Source organism: Tachypleus tridentatus, chromosome 7 (genome assembly GCF_004210375.1).
Source record: "Tachypleus tridentatus isolate NWPU-2018 chromosome 7, ASM421037v1, whole genome shotgun sequence".
NCBI classification, from domain to species: Eukaryota; Metazoa; Arthropoda; class Merostomata; order Xiphosura; family Limulidae; genus Tachypleus; species Tachypleus tridentatus.
Genome location: NC_134831.1, coordinates 123519923 through 123533127, shown reverse-complemented (window position 1 = coordinate 123533127; position 13205 = coordinate 123519923). Strand labels below are relative to the sequence as shown.

The 13205-nt window shown below is 34.4% G+C and overlaps 1 non-coding gene across 1 annotated transcript; it reads left to right on the top strand.

Annotated features, from left to right (window-relative positions):
* Window positions 1-12412: 12412 nt before the first annotated feature.
* Window positions 12413-12484, top strand: TRNAE-CUC (transfer RNA glutamic acid (anticodon CUC)). The gene has a single exon. It is a non-coding gene; the product is annotated as a tRNA-Glu (tRNA).
* Window positions 12485-13205: the final 721 nt, after the last annotated feature.

Genomic DNA, 13205 nt, shown 5'->3' with positions numbered 1-13205 from the left:
TGCTTGTCCGAAGGAAGTGGAAAACTTGTTGTAGTCAAGGGAACTACTGTGTATCATAAAGGTAATCTTCACTGAAAATGGTCGAGTCTCGCATGTACAGGTGCAAAGAGTGAGATTAGTTTGTAAATTATATCTATCCACCTCCAAACGAAATCTCTGGCGAACACAGGTTGTAGTAAGACAAATAATAATTCTCTCACATTGGGTGGTCCAAATGAGATAGAAAGATCAGCTGTAGCCAATAACAATAAAACATTGATATGAACCGAATGTAAACATCCCATCAAATTTTCATGATGCATTACGCACAGTATCATCGTAGTTTAGCGTTATTTGCACTTAAGGCCAGGTGGTTAAGGTACTGGACTCGTAATCCGAGAATCGCGGGTTCGAATACCCTTCCCACGAAACTTTTCAACCGGGTGTTATATTACTATTCGTTGGTAAAAGAATAGCCCAAGAGGTGGCTGTGAGTGGTGATGACTAGCTGCCTTTCACCTAGTCTTACACTACAAAATTAGGGACGGCTAGCAGGTAGCTTTGCGCGAGATTCAAAACAAACCAAATCCAACTGAAAACATTGGGATTCATAACGAGTATATTAAAACGACTTTGTGATGTACATATCACGAGGTCCAACCTGAGTGGCAGTGAATGTGTTGTACCAAGTTAAGAATGTATAATTTATTCAGATAAGAGGAAATCATGTTTACTGTTAAACGTCAGATAATTTCCTTATTGTAATAATAGTTTTACATCGAACATTAAACAGGGAGATATAAACGTGTTAAAGGATATTTTGAAAGTTATTGGTGATAATTATCACTATTGATATAAACATTTAATCTGGATATTATATCTCTTATTTTTTGTCGTACTTATAGGTTTAAGTGGAGCTTAAAACAAGCTTAAAATACATCTGCATCTATTATATGAATACAGTAAGATCGGCAGACAGAATACACTAAACTTTCAGAATAGAAACACATTGATGGTTACACTATTGTGTTCACTCATTATAAAAATACAAACCTGAAACGTACTCCCGATATTAAGGCTAAAACTATGACACGTTGGTGTCAATTTTTGTCACGAGTTTTATATTGTGTTTTTACTACTCATATATAGGAAGAAGTCAATATTTAGTTTCAAAGAAATATCAGAAACTATATACAGCTCACGCAATCATATTCATGCAAAGTTTACAAATAAGGAATAACTGCGAATAGACAGTGAATAATTGTTAACGTACAAAACATTGCTCAGAAACCACAAAATAAAAAACGAAATACGTTGTGCAATCCAGTAGTGTTTTATATATGAATCCACCTTGTCTTCAAGATGTCATTAGTAATTTTAAACTACTTGCTCAACCACCTTTTCACCTCACTAGTTTTTGCATAAACCTATTCAATCTCAAAAATGTACATATCATGACCTAATGCAAGCCAAGCTACGGTTGTGAGTGATATATCGTCTATACACAAATCAAACCATGGTTGTGAGTGATATAATGTTCTTAGTACAGACCAAGCCATGGTTGTGAGTGATATAATGTTCTAAGTACAGACCAAGACATGGTTGTGAGTGATATAATGTTCTAAGTACAGACCAAGCCATGGTTGTGAGTGATAAATTGACCATAGTAGACACCAAATCATGGTTGTGAATGACACAGTGACTCTTTTCTACCATCAAGATATTGTTTAATCACACTTTCTATATGTCTGGATCACTCTCTTGCTGAAAGATGACTTCTCAACTGATGAGTAGTATTCCTCAGAGAAACATAAGATGGATGACAACTTGTCTGTACTGTAAGGATTAAGATGGATGAGAACTTGTCTGTACTGTCAGGGTTAAGATGGATGAGAACTTGTCTGTACTGTCAGGGTTAAAATGGATGAGAACTTGTCTGTACTGTCAGGGTGCAATCAAGTTGATGTGGATCACTGACACTATAGAATGAGATGCAGTCCTAATCTAGTACCGATCTCTCCATGATAACTCCTGTAGACGCTGTGTATGGAAACCAATCTCTTCTCTCCATGATAACTCCTGTAGATGCTGTGTATGGAAACCGATCTCTTCTCTATCGTTGACTGTTGTAAAATTAGAATTTCATCTTTCCTCCTTCTACCATCTGTGTTTACTTCAACCTTTTGGTTTGAATACCTATTTTCAAGACACGGCATAACCAGGTGATTAAGGCACTCGACTCATAATCCGAGGGTCGCGGGTTTGAATCCCCGTCTCGCCAAATATGTTCGCCCTATCAGCAGTGAAGGCATTATAATGTTACGGTCAATCCCATTATTCGTTGGTAAAAGAGTAGCCCAAGAGTTGGCGGTGGGTGGTGATGACTAACTGCCATTCCTCTTGTCTTACACTGCTAAATTAGGAACGGCTAGCACAGATAGCCCTCGTGTAGCTTTGCGTGAAATTCAAACCAACCAAACAAACAAACCTATTTTCAACAGAGTTCTTCGAGCAGCTACATTTCCGTTACGGTTTCTTCGTGCTAGGTGTGTGATCTTCTCTGGAAAGCACTAAAACGTGTATTTACAGAAAGGTTGCACAGACATATCTTTAACCCCTTTACATATCTTTAACCCCTTTTGCAGAATATCAGCTTTCTATATCGGCTACTTCTGCGAGTAACACGATGTTGTTTGAAGTTAAGCATGAGGCAACATAATGAGCTTCTGTGTTCTTTCCACCGTGGGTATCGAAACCTGGTTTCTAACGCTGTAAGCTCTTGCCATTAGGGGACTATTCAAGCCACAGTTTCTGCTTGATGTACCACTTTCAGAGTCTTGTGAACAGTTTAAACTTGGAGTCTTGTTGCAATGTTTCGCATGTAGTAACCTTGACAAACCAAAGTTTCAATTATACCATGTTTTACGTGTATTATTTCGGCCCTAGGCGTTCTGACTTAAGTCATAATACTGGGTGTGATTTAACATTTGTCTTTTGTAGGCATTGTACTGAGTGTCAAGTAATCATAAACTGTCAGCACCTTACTTTGCTTGAGTGCAGTTAAGTTATACAAGACATCGATTTGAAACAACGAAATCAAATGAAATCGATATTTTGAAACTGAACAGCGCCAAACAACGAGGTCAAAGAAACTGAGGCTCATGGACAGTTGTCCATAATTTTAAAGTAGAGACTGAAGAGACAATATCTAGCAACACCCGCCGCCACTAAAGAGCCTTACTTGTCTGTTTTAACCTAAAAAATGCGCAGACCAACCCGTGGTTGCTAGTGACCCAACATCCTTTAGTACAGGTCAACCTATGGTTACGAGTGATCCACCATTCTTAGTGTGGACCAACCGAAAGGACAGCGTAAAGTTCAAACAGTGTATCCAAACCTTAGATGAACTATAATTAACTGTAATTAAAAGAGAGACAAATAAGTTAAATGCGGCCACAAAGCAAACATCCAACAACGAGGCTTAGATCATAAGATCTGTTTTCCATTATATTGCATTTAATTTGTGTATAGACCTGAGGTCTAAACAACGTGCACTTATGACCTTAGGCTTAGAAAGTGCTTTGTATTTGACATTTTAAATCCAAATTTTTGTGTGTAAACAGTTCATTCAAAACTTCAGGTATTCCTGATTAGTCATTAGCGCTTAATTTAATAGCAGAACTGATGAAGTCCTCATAGTTTTCATGGGGTAAATAGCGGCTCGAACTTTGAACTATCGTTGCTGTATCTTGGAAACTAACATCAAGTCAAGCCTACTCCAATCTTAGATGACATAGTAAAACATTTGACGAGTGTAACAAAATACTTTGAACTTTATTTATTTAAGAATAACATTTTAAAATATTTTGCTTTCTGTTTTAGAATATTAATTCGTCTAAGTTGCTCAACTGTAGGTCTTCAGGCTTACGACGCTAAAAATCTGGTAGTCGGCAGACGATTCATAATCTATTGTGTAGCTTTGTGCCTAACAACAACGAACCTAATATTTGCTATTTAATAATATCTAAAATATGATTTTTAATAACTCTGTAAGAATAATTAATTTTATTTCAAGTATTCTTTGTAAAAACCATTAATGTGAGATTATTTTGAAATAATAATTCTATAGAGTAAATAAAGTTTTAAGTAGTTTTAATCATAACCAAAGTTAAGTAACGTAATTTTCAAATATATGTAATTATAAATTTGGGTATATATATACACGCACACACACAGACATATGGTACAATTAACTACAAACTTATTCAAATCATATGTATATAGCCATGTTATCAACCTTTAATATCAGCTATGTCATACGTAGTCTTACCCAAATTATGTTATAAACTTCTAATGTAACTCAGTATTATAATCTTACCCAAATTATATTATAAACTTTAATGTAACTCAGTATTACAATCTTACTTAAATTATGTTATAAACCTCTAATATAACTCAGTATTATAGTCTTACCTAAATTATGTTATAAGCCTTTAATATCATATACTGTTACATGTAGTCTTACCTAATTTATGCTATAAACCATTAATATCACCCACCATTACAATCTTACCTAAATTACATTATATCTTTCATATTACTCACCATGGTAACCTAAGTCACATGATACACCTAATCAAACTTAACATGAAAACAGTATAAAACTAAAGAAATAATATAATCCATACTCACATATAGAATTATAACAATCAATACAACCTCCCAGTCTCTTTATCCATAATTTAGAAAGATTCAACAAGCATGTTTATAAATAAAAAATAAGATTTATGTTACTCTGTTTCTACATCATCTTAACCGCCACCGCTGTTTAAAAGTTAAATTAAACTTGGGACTCGACTGTTTCATTTAACCCTAATTGTTTAATGATTTTAGTATATAGATATATAAACACGATCTTGCTATCTAAAGTATTTTATTAAACATCAGCCACAAATGTGAACCAATATTTTTAACACTGAAGAACAAAGATGTTTACAGATGTGACTTTAGTAAACAATGATAGCAACTAGTCAAAATACTACAGATATTGTTCATTTCCAAGCAGTTAAATTGTACAAACTTTTAATTCTTCTCCAAAGAAATTAGAGGAAAGGTATCTGGTGATCATCACCCACCGCCAACTCTTGGGCTGCTCTTTTACCAACGAATAGTGGGATTGATCTAAACATTGTAACGCCCCCACGGCTGAAAGGGCGAGCATGTTTAGTGCAATGGGGATTCGAATCTCAGCTTACGAGTCGAACGCCTTAATCCACCTGGTCATGTCGGGCCAACTGCCAGTAAATAAACAGTAGCTAAAAAGATAAAGCTCTCTCATGCAAGAAAGAAAAGATGGACAAACTGAAAACAATGTAAACCTGTGGACAAACTGTTGACACTGTAAACCTATTATTCAACACATGAGCTAAACGGTCAGGTCAGTGATTTCTGTGAACCTGTGAACCTGAGGACAAACTGTAGACATTGTGAACCTGTTATTCAACACATAAGCTAAACGGTCAAGTCTGATTTCTGAAGTTCAGGTTTTGCCTAATTTTGAACTACTGGCCAGAAGAAAGATGGTCAGTCAACAGTACCCACGGAATAAATGGATTGCTGGGCAGGTTATAGCATGCCTTCAGCTGAAAGTGTAGGACGTATTCAGTAATATCAATGGCTTAAGCTATGGGCACAACAAATCACATCCCAATACATTGACCATTATGCCACATTCTGTCTATTAAGAAAGGACTAAACTATTAAGAGAGAAAAAAAACAACAACAACTAAAGCTAAATTAACGTATTTTATTAAATATTGGAGCTTGGGAGACATCACTACAAAACTCAAATAAAATCCAGGTCCACTAGAGCGTAACAAGTTCAGTGTTAATTGTGTGTTATGTAACTAATTTGTAGGTGTAAATTTAAGGGAAGACTCAGAACGAATGTTGAATTACTAACAAAAATTATAATATAATTTCAAGAACAAGGTTTCTTAGATACGTATATTGGTAATGTTGGTTTAATAACGCTGCTAAAAGTAATCGACCCTCGAAAGACAAAGCGTTCATTGAATAGATTTACCAGAAGTGGTCTGGAGGCTAGTAAGTTGGACTGTGAATCTGAGAGTTTGCGGTATTCATCTCGTTACTTGAAACTTTGATGCCATGGGTGCGTATCGAGATTGACTGTTATATTCCACAATTCTGTTAGAGAAGTCCAAGAGATGATTAATGTGAGCAGCTGGAAATTACGAACTGTTAGCGATATGTGAAGATCCGAATCAACCAGGTAAGTATGCTGGTCCATCAGCCACGCCTGTATTCACTGGTGGCGATGGAGAGATTGGGTGGAATTATTGAACTGTACAGATAGGACAGCCTAACTCTACTTTTCTATTTTACAAGCATGTTATTGACTTTCGATTCTGTGTATAAAGGTTAGAAGGGGATAATATATTTATCTAACCATATAACGGGTCGTATAGTTTCATTTTATTATTAGAATATTTATATATTGTTTCTGGCCGACGGTAGGGTTTAATAACCATTATGGACGAGTGAGATTTAAGACCGTCATCAAATTGAGAATTTTCAAAGGTATAGTTGGATTACAACCATACTCATAATTACTTTCAGACTGTGAACACGTTATTAAGTTGCAAGCCCTAGTTTTGCACTTGCAACTTCGAACTAATCTGAATAAACCGGACATCCTCAACATCTCTGGGGTACAATTTCCAATGTAACCATTCTCAATTTTTCCATTGTTTGCATCTGCTCTGTAACTTCTACACATTACATGCACGATGTGTTTAGTTGTATTTTTCTCACCGTAGTGAACCTAAGTTTATACATAAGTTTAAGAATATATATCGTCTATGTTACTAATTTATTCTTCGAAATTATTTAGCAGACATATGAAAAGAGTTTAATCGCATGATAGATTATGTTCCTCTAGAGAAACAAGTTTTTTTTAATTGCTTCGTCTTCTGCTAAATAAATAATTTTTTAATTAACCACCATTTTTTCCATTTCTCTGCTGACTGACTTGAAACCTGGTGGAGTTATACAGTAATTTAATACGCCCAGACACTTTTTTTTTCTTCTAATTTAGGCTTTCAAAGGATTTTATGAAGTCAAATGTCAAATAACTCAAAAATGTATATTTTGGGCTCCTGTGTGGTCATATTTACAGTAATGATGATAAAACCTTATATGAATATAATTTATTCCTCGAAATTATTTAGCAGATATGTGAAAACAGTTGAATCGCATGATAGATTATGTTTCTCTAGAGAAACGTGTTTTTTTTTTATTGTTTCGTCTTCTGTCTAATTAATAAATAAATATTTTTAACCAACCGTCATTACTGCATTTCTCTGCGGATTGACTTGAAACTTGGTGGAATTATAGAATAGTTGAATATGCTCAGACACTTCTTTTTTTTTATTTTACTTTTATCTAATTTAGGTTTTTAAAGGATTTTATGGGGTCAAATGTTATAAAACCCAAAAATGTATATTTTGGGCTCCTGTGTGTTCATATTTAGAGTAATCAATATAAAACCTGACACAAATATAACTTTTCATCCACTCAACAAATTGACGCATAATAAAAAAATGTTCACAAAATCCATTTCGATATTTTTTTTAAGAATGGGAGGGTCAGATTTCACAAAAAAGGCATAATATTGGGGTTTTGTGTCAATTACTTGGCTTATTTCGCTTAATTTACATGGAATTATTACAAATTTACTTATTTTTTTCAAGCCCCACACATAATTTTTAAATTATTTTACGGGTGTGTTTTTTGTGGTTTTTTTTACAATTACTCCACTGTATTTCGGTCAAGTTAAAAAGACATTTTTAAAGGTCTTATACATAGGCGGCCCGGCATGGCCAAGCGTGTTAAGGCGTGCGACCTCGTAATCTGAGGGTCGCGGGTTCGCATCCCCGTCGCGCCAAACATGCTCGCCCTCCCAGCCGTGGGGGCGTTATAATGTTATGGTCAATCCCACTATTCATTGGTAAAAGAGTAGCCCAAGAGTTGGTGGTGGGTGGTGATGACTAGCTGCCTTCCCTCTGGTCTTACACTGCTAAATTAGGGACGGCTAGCAAAGATAGCTCTCGTGTAGTTTTGCACGAAATTAAAACCAAACCACATACAAATACAGGCGATATGCAATTTTGCAATTTGCATACACATTAATATTTAATTCAAAATGCAAAAGAAGCATTTTGATATATAATATTTTGTCTACCATAACCGTTCAGGAGGGCGTGGCAGACAAACATTCGGCTCTTATATAAATTTTCATTACCGATTCGTGGTGTTAATAGCTCCTTCATTAAGATTGAATCTTGATATACATATATAAAAGCATGAAAATTATAAATCTTCATATATATACATTGACTATCAGAGTCATTCAAATGGTATTACAAAGAATAAAAACAGCATTAAGCTAAGGGGTCATCCTATAAGTGTCATATTATATTATTGCATTGTACTATAAAAATCACGAGGTAAATGCGAAACAGTAATTAATTGTTTGTTTGTTTATTTCTGAATTTCGCGCAAAGCTACTCGAAGGCTATCTGCGCTAGCCGTCCCTAATTTAGCAGTGTAAGACGAGAGGGAAGGCAGCTAGTCATCACCACTCACCGCCAACTCTTGGGCTACTCTTTTACCAACGAATAGTGGGATTGCACATTACATTATAACGCCCCAACGGCTGAAAGGGCGAGCATGTTTGGTGCGACGGGGACTCCAACCCTCGACCTTCAGATTAGGAGTCGAACGTCTCAATCCACCTGGCCATGCCGGACCCAGTAATTAATATATTGTATTAGAAAGAAGGAAAACGTTTGATCGTGCGATTAAATGTTCACGTGGTTTTGTAATACTTAAAATATGTGACCTCATCTCATTTAGCAACGATATCCTAAATATCACAAGTTATTACTAATTGAGGCTTAAGACTTCATCTATTTATGTTGTCTTTTTATGACCGAAATACCGTCAAGGTTTTCTTGTCGTTAATTTTGGTTTCAGATTCTATTTTTTTTTAAACTAGGACAATTCCTTAATACTAAGTACGCAGATAGCATATTAAACTCGTTTCTCTCATATCAGACTATTATCGAATCATTCCTAGATATATGGAAACAATCCTAATGAATCAATGCGCTTGTTGTTCTTGAGAAGCCGTAAAATATAGGCTTACAATCACTACAGATAATCACTTTTAAAACAATATAGCATTTATTAATATGTATGTGATGCTCAGCATATTTATGCATAAGTAAAGCGTTTCTATTTCTAGATTTTATTGTTCAAGCCGGTGTTATTCAAATCGTAAATTTTTTCTTATTCATTGTTTCGAACGGATTACATATACAAAGAGTTAATTAAAAATTAGTGTTAACTGAAATACGTAAATTACTTTTAACATACCGTTAAAGTAGTTTTTACTTTCAGTAGTTTTTCTTTTTTGTTGAGCAATATTCAGTCAAGTTAACCACCCCTAGTGGCAGTTTTTACTCTAATCGGTTTGATAAATACAGTATTAGCCATGAATAATTTAATCTAACGTTATAAGCTACCATTACCTAATCTTCATTAATGGCTTCTACATGCCATAATTTAAACGTTTTTTTTAATCATTTAAGAAAGAAAATGAATAATAATCATGAGATAGTCTTGACCCACTGAAACTGGGGTCAAGGGAAAAAAATCTTACGTCAGAGATTAAAACAACAAAACATCAAACACCAACATTGCAGTGAGGGTGAAAATAGCAACTGCTTCTAACTTCTTTCCACTTCTAATTTTTTTCAGAAAACATTGAACAAAAATTTGATCTACATTTCGTATAAAGTAAGATAATGTCTTCATCTCTTGGTTAGATGCACATTGAAAATATAACTTCTCACAATCAACACGACTTAATTATCCTATTTATGTTGACTTTATCAGGGATTAGTAAATGGGAGAGTTGGTTTAACCAAAGAGAAAGAGATCCAATGAGAAAGGAAGGGGATCAAACTCAGGAGAGGAAGGAGATAAAACTGAGGAGAAGATGGAGGTCTAACTGAGGAGAGGATGGAAATCAAACTGAGGAGAAGACGGAGGTCGAACTGAGGAGAGAAAGGAAATTAAACTGAGGAGAAGATGGAGGTCGAACTGAGGAGAGGATGGAAGTCAAACTGAGGTGAAGATGGAGGTCGAACTGAAGAGAGAAGGGAAAGTAAACTGAGGAGAAGATGGAGGTCAAACTGAGGAGAGAAGGGAAATTAAACTGAGAAGAAGATGGAGGTCGAACTGAGGAGAAGATGGAGGTCTAACTGAGGAGAGGATGGAAGTCAAACTGAGGAGAAGATGGAGGTCAAACTGAGGAGAAAAAGGAAATTAAACTAAAGAGAAGACGGAGATCAAAGTTAGGAGAGGAGAGAAGTCCCATGGATAAAAGGTTCTGTCTTCAATAATTTTTTATCTTCTGAGACATGTTTAATGTTACTAGTTTAAAATGTTTTATAGTGCAACTTTCATGGCTTGTCAGTTTTGTTTTTGCTTTTTTTTTTCTCAAATAATTTTTGCGCTAATTAATCTAAATTTACATGTGAACTAAATTCATTTTAAAGAAAAGGGTAGAAGTTTGGTAAGTAAATACGTATAATCAAAATAAGGATTTTGGGAAGAATGTATGTATCTAGAAACGGCTCTTCGTTTCAAATGCACATGGAAAAGTGTGTCATATCAACCAGAATTATTATCAGCATGCTTGGAAAATAAAACTACGAGTATGTTGAGTGAAAGTAACAAGTTATTACTTGTTTGTTTACAGTTAGACACCAAATACTTAATGAGCTACCTGTATTCTGCTCACCACGGGTATCGAAACCAGATTTTTAGCGTTGTAAATCCGCAGAAATACCCGTTGTGCCACTAAGAACGGATTTTATACAAAGTGATAGTTCGGTTGAAGAAAATGAACTGTACACTTTTAAAATATTTTTCTTCGTCTAACGTTTTATTCGAACTACAAAAGAGATGCAAACGACTCGTAATCCGAGGGACGCGGGTTCGAATACCTGTCACACCAAACAGCCATGGGGCATTATAATCTGACGGTCAATCCCAATATTCATAGGAAAAGAGTAGTTCAAGAATTAGCGGTTGTGGTGATGACTAGCTGACTTCCCTTCAGTTTTACACTGCTAAATTAGGGACGACTAGCGCAGATAGCCCTCGTGTAGCTTTGCGCGAAATTTAAAAACAAACAAAACCAATGCAAACATAACTAGAGAAAATAAGACAAAGTACAGGGAGTTTGATGACAGTATATTACAGCATCTTATCATATCTGTCTGCTGCTTGCTTATTTCCTCAAAATATACCTGACAACTGATTTTCATTTTTAGATGCAACTAAATATTGTGATTAATTTACTTGTGTTACAAATGAAATGCTTTAAGAACCTTTTTATATTTTATTTGAATAACAAAACGAGTGGCTGAATAAATTGTAAACGATAACAAACATTCGATATGTTGTGGCGATAGTTTCATTTTTCATTGAATTTGCGATTGTACTGCTATCTAGTGCTCAAAGATTAAACTAACATTAAAATTATGTACCAATGAAATTTTGCTAACTCTAAGAGTCATTTCATTTGACCTAAGGAAGTTAACAGTTGTCGACACTCTAATAGTTAAATAGTTGTTGTCAGTTTGACGCTGTTTTAAATTATTTATCATGTTTGACGTCAATTCTGAAAATAAAAATAAACACGTTCAACTAATTATGTGATTGCCATTTCCTCTACCTCGGGAGTCTAGCGATATGTCTACTGCCCCACAGCGCTAGAAACCGGGTTTCGACAATCATGCTGTGCAAGGTACTTATAGCCCTTTGTATAACTTTGTGCATAGCTATAAATAAACAAAAACTGATTTTCATTGTAAGAAGAAAAACTCACGATCACTAAAATAAATTGTCTGATATAGTGCGATGAGGTATTTTGCAGCTCTTAATGTGTATTTCTTTATACATACATGTATGTAATATTCATTATTTTGATATGAGAATCTATAATTAAATACTATATTTACAAAACAAAAAATACCGAAAATGTTATGAAGTATAATAAACAAAGAAAGGAATAAAAAAAAATTTGAAATTATCTCCCAAATATAAACTTTTACAAAACACTATTGGAGAGAAAAACTTTCGACAGAAATCCTTCAGGCTTAACGCTATTTTCGAAGTAGTAAATTGTGAGAAGCCTTAGATACAAATACTAGTACGATAATATATTTTGTATTTGTAAGTATTATCCAAGCTAAAGTTTATAAACAAATTGAATCACAAATCTATTAACACAAAATTATATTAAAATTATATCATTGTCAGTACAATTTGTATTATATCCCATGTGGTCTAGTGGTTAGGATACCTGGCTCTCACCCAGGAGGCCCGGGTTCGATTCCCGGCATGGGAAGGTATATCTTTTTAAATAAAAACTTAGTTTTTATTTTATTTAGTTTTAAATAAAAACTTTGTTTATCTAATAATAAATTTAGATAATAATATCTAAATAAAAAACTGTAATCGAACTGATTATAGTTCGATTTATACACTGATAGTTTTCGTAAAATATAATTTCCCATGTAATATTTTCATAGGTTTATTTAACATTTATGTAGAGCAGAAGGGTGAATATCGTATTTTGCATTCTATATTGCGTAGCAGATGGAATTGGTCGCTAAGTACGAAAATGCCTACTTTTCATCAAAACGAATTATAGATATAGATATTATTAATTTAAAATTATTTTACAGATCATCACATGGATTGTCGTGAGTAATACTTAGTATTTTGATGAAAGGCTACATAGTTTTTAATTCACCAATCAAAAGTATGAAGCTTGAATCTTAAAGACAATATTCTTAAATACAATTATTTTCAAAGGGGACTAGCAGGAAAAATTAATAATAACAAGTTGAAAATTTTCCACAGTATTTTTTGTAAATTATTTTAAGATAAAATAATATTCACTACACCTAGGCGCAGATAGCCCGGTAGCTTTTCGCCATAAAACACCCAATCAACCAACCATTACACCTACATTTTTGCCTGTAAAATATCACTTCACATAGATTGACAAGGTTAGTTGCCTATACGATTTTTAGTTGATACGTTTATTCCTAGATGGCAGAGGT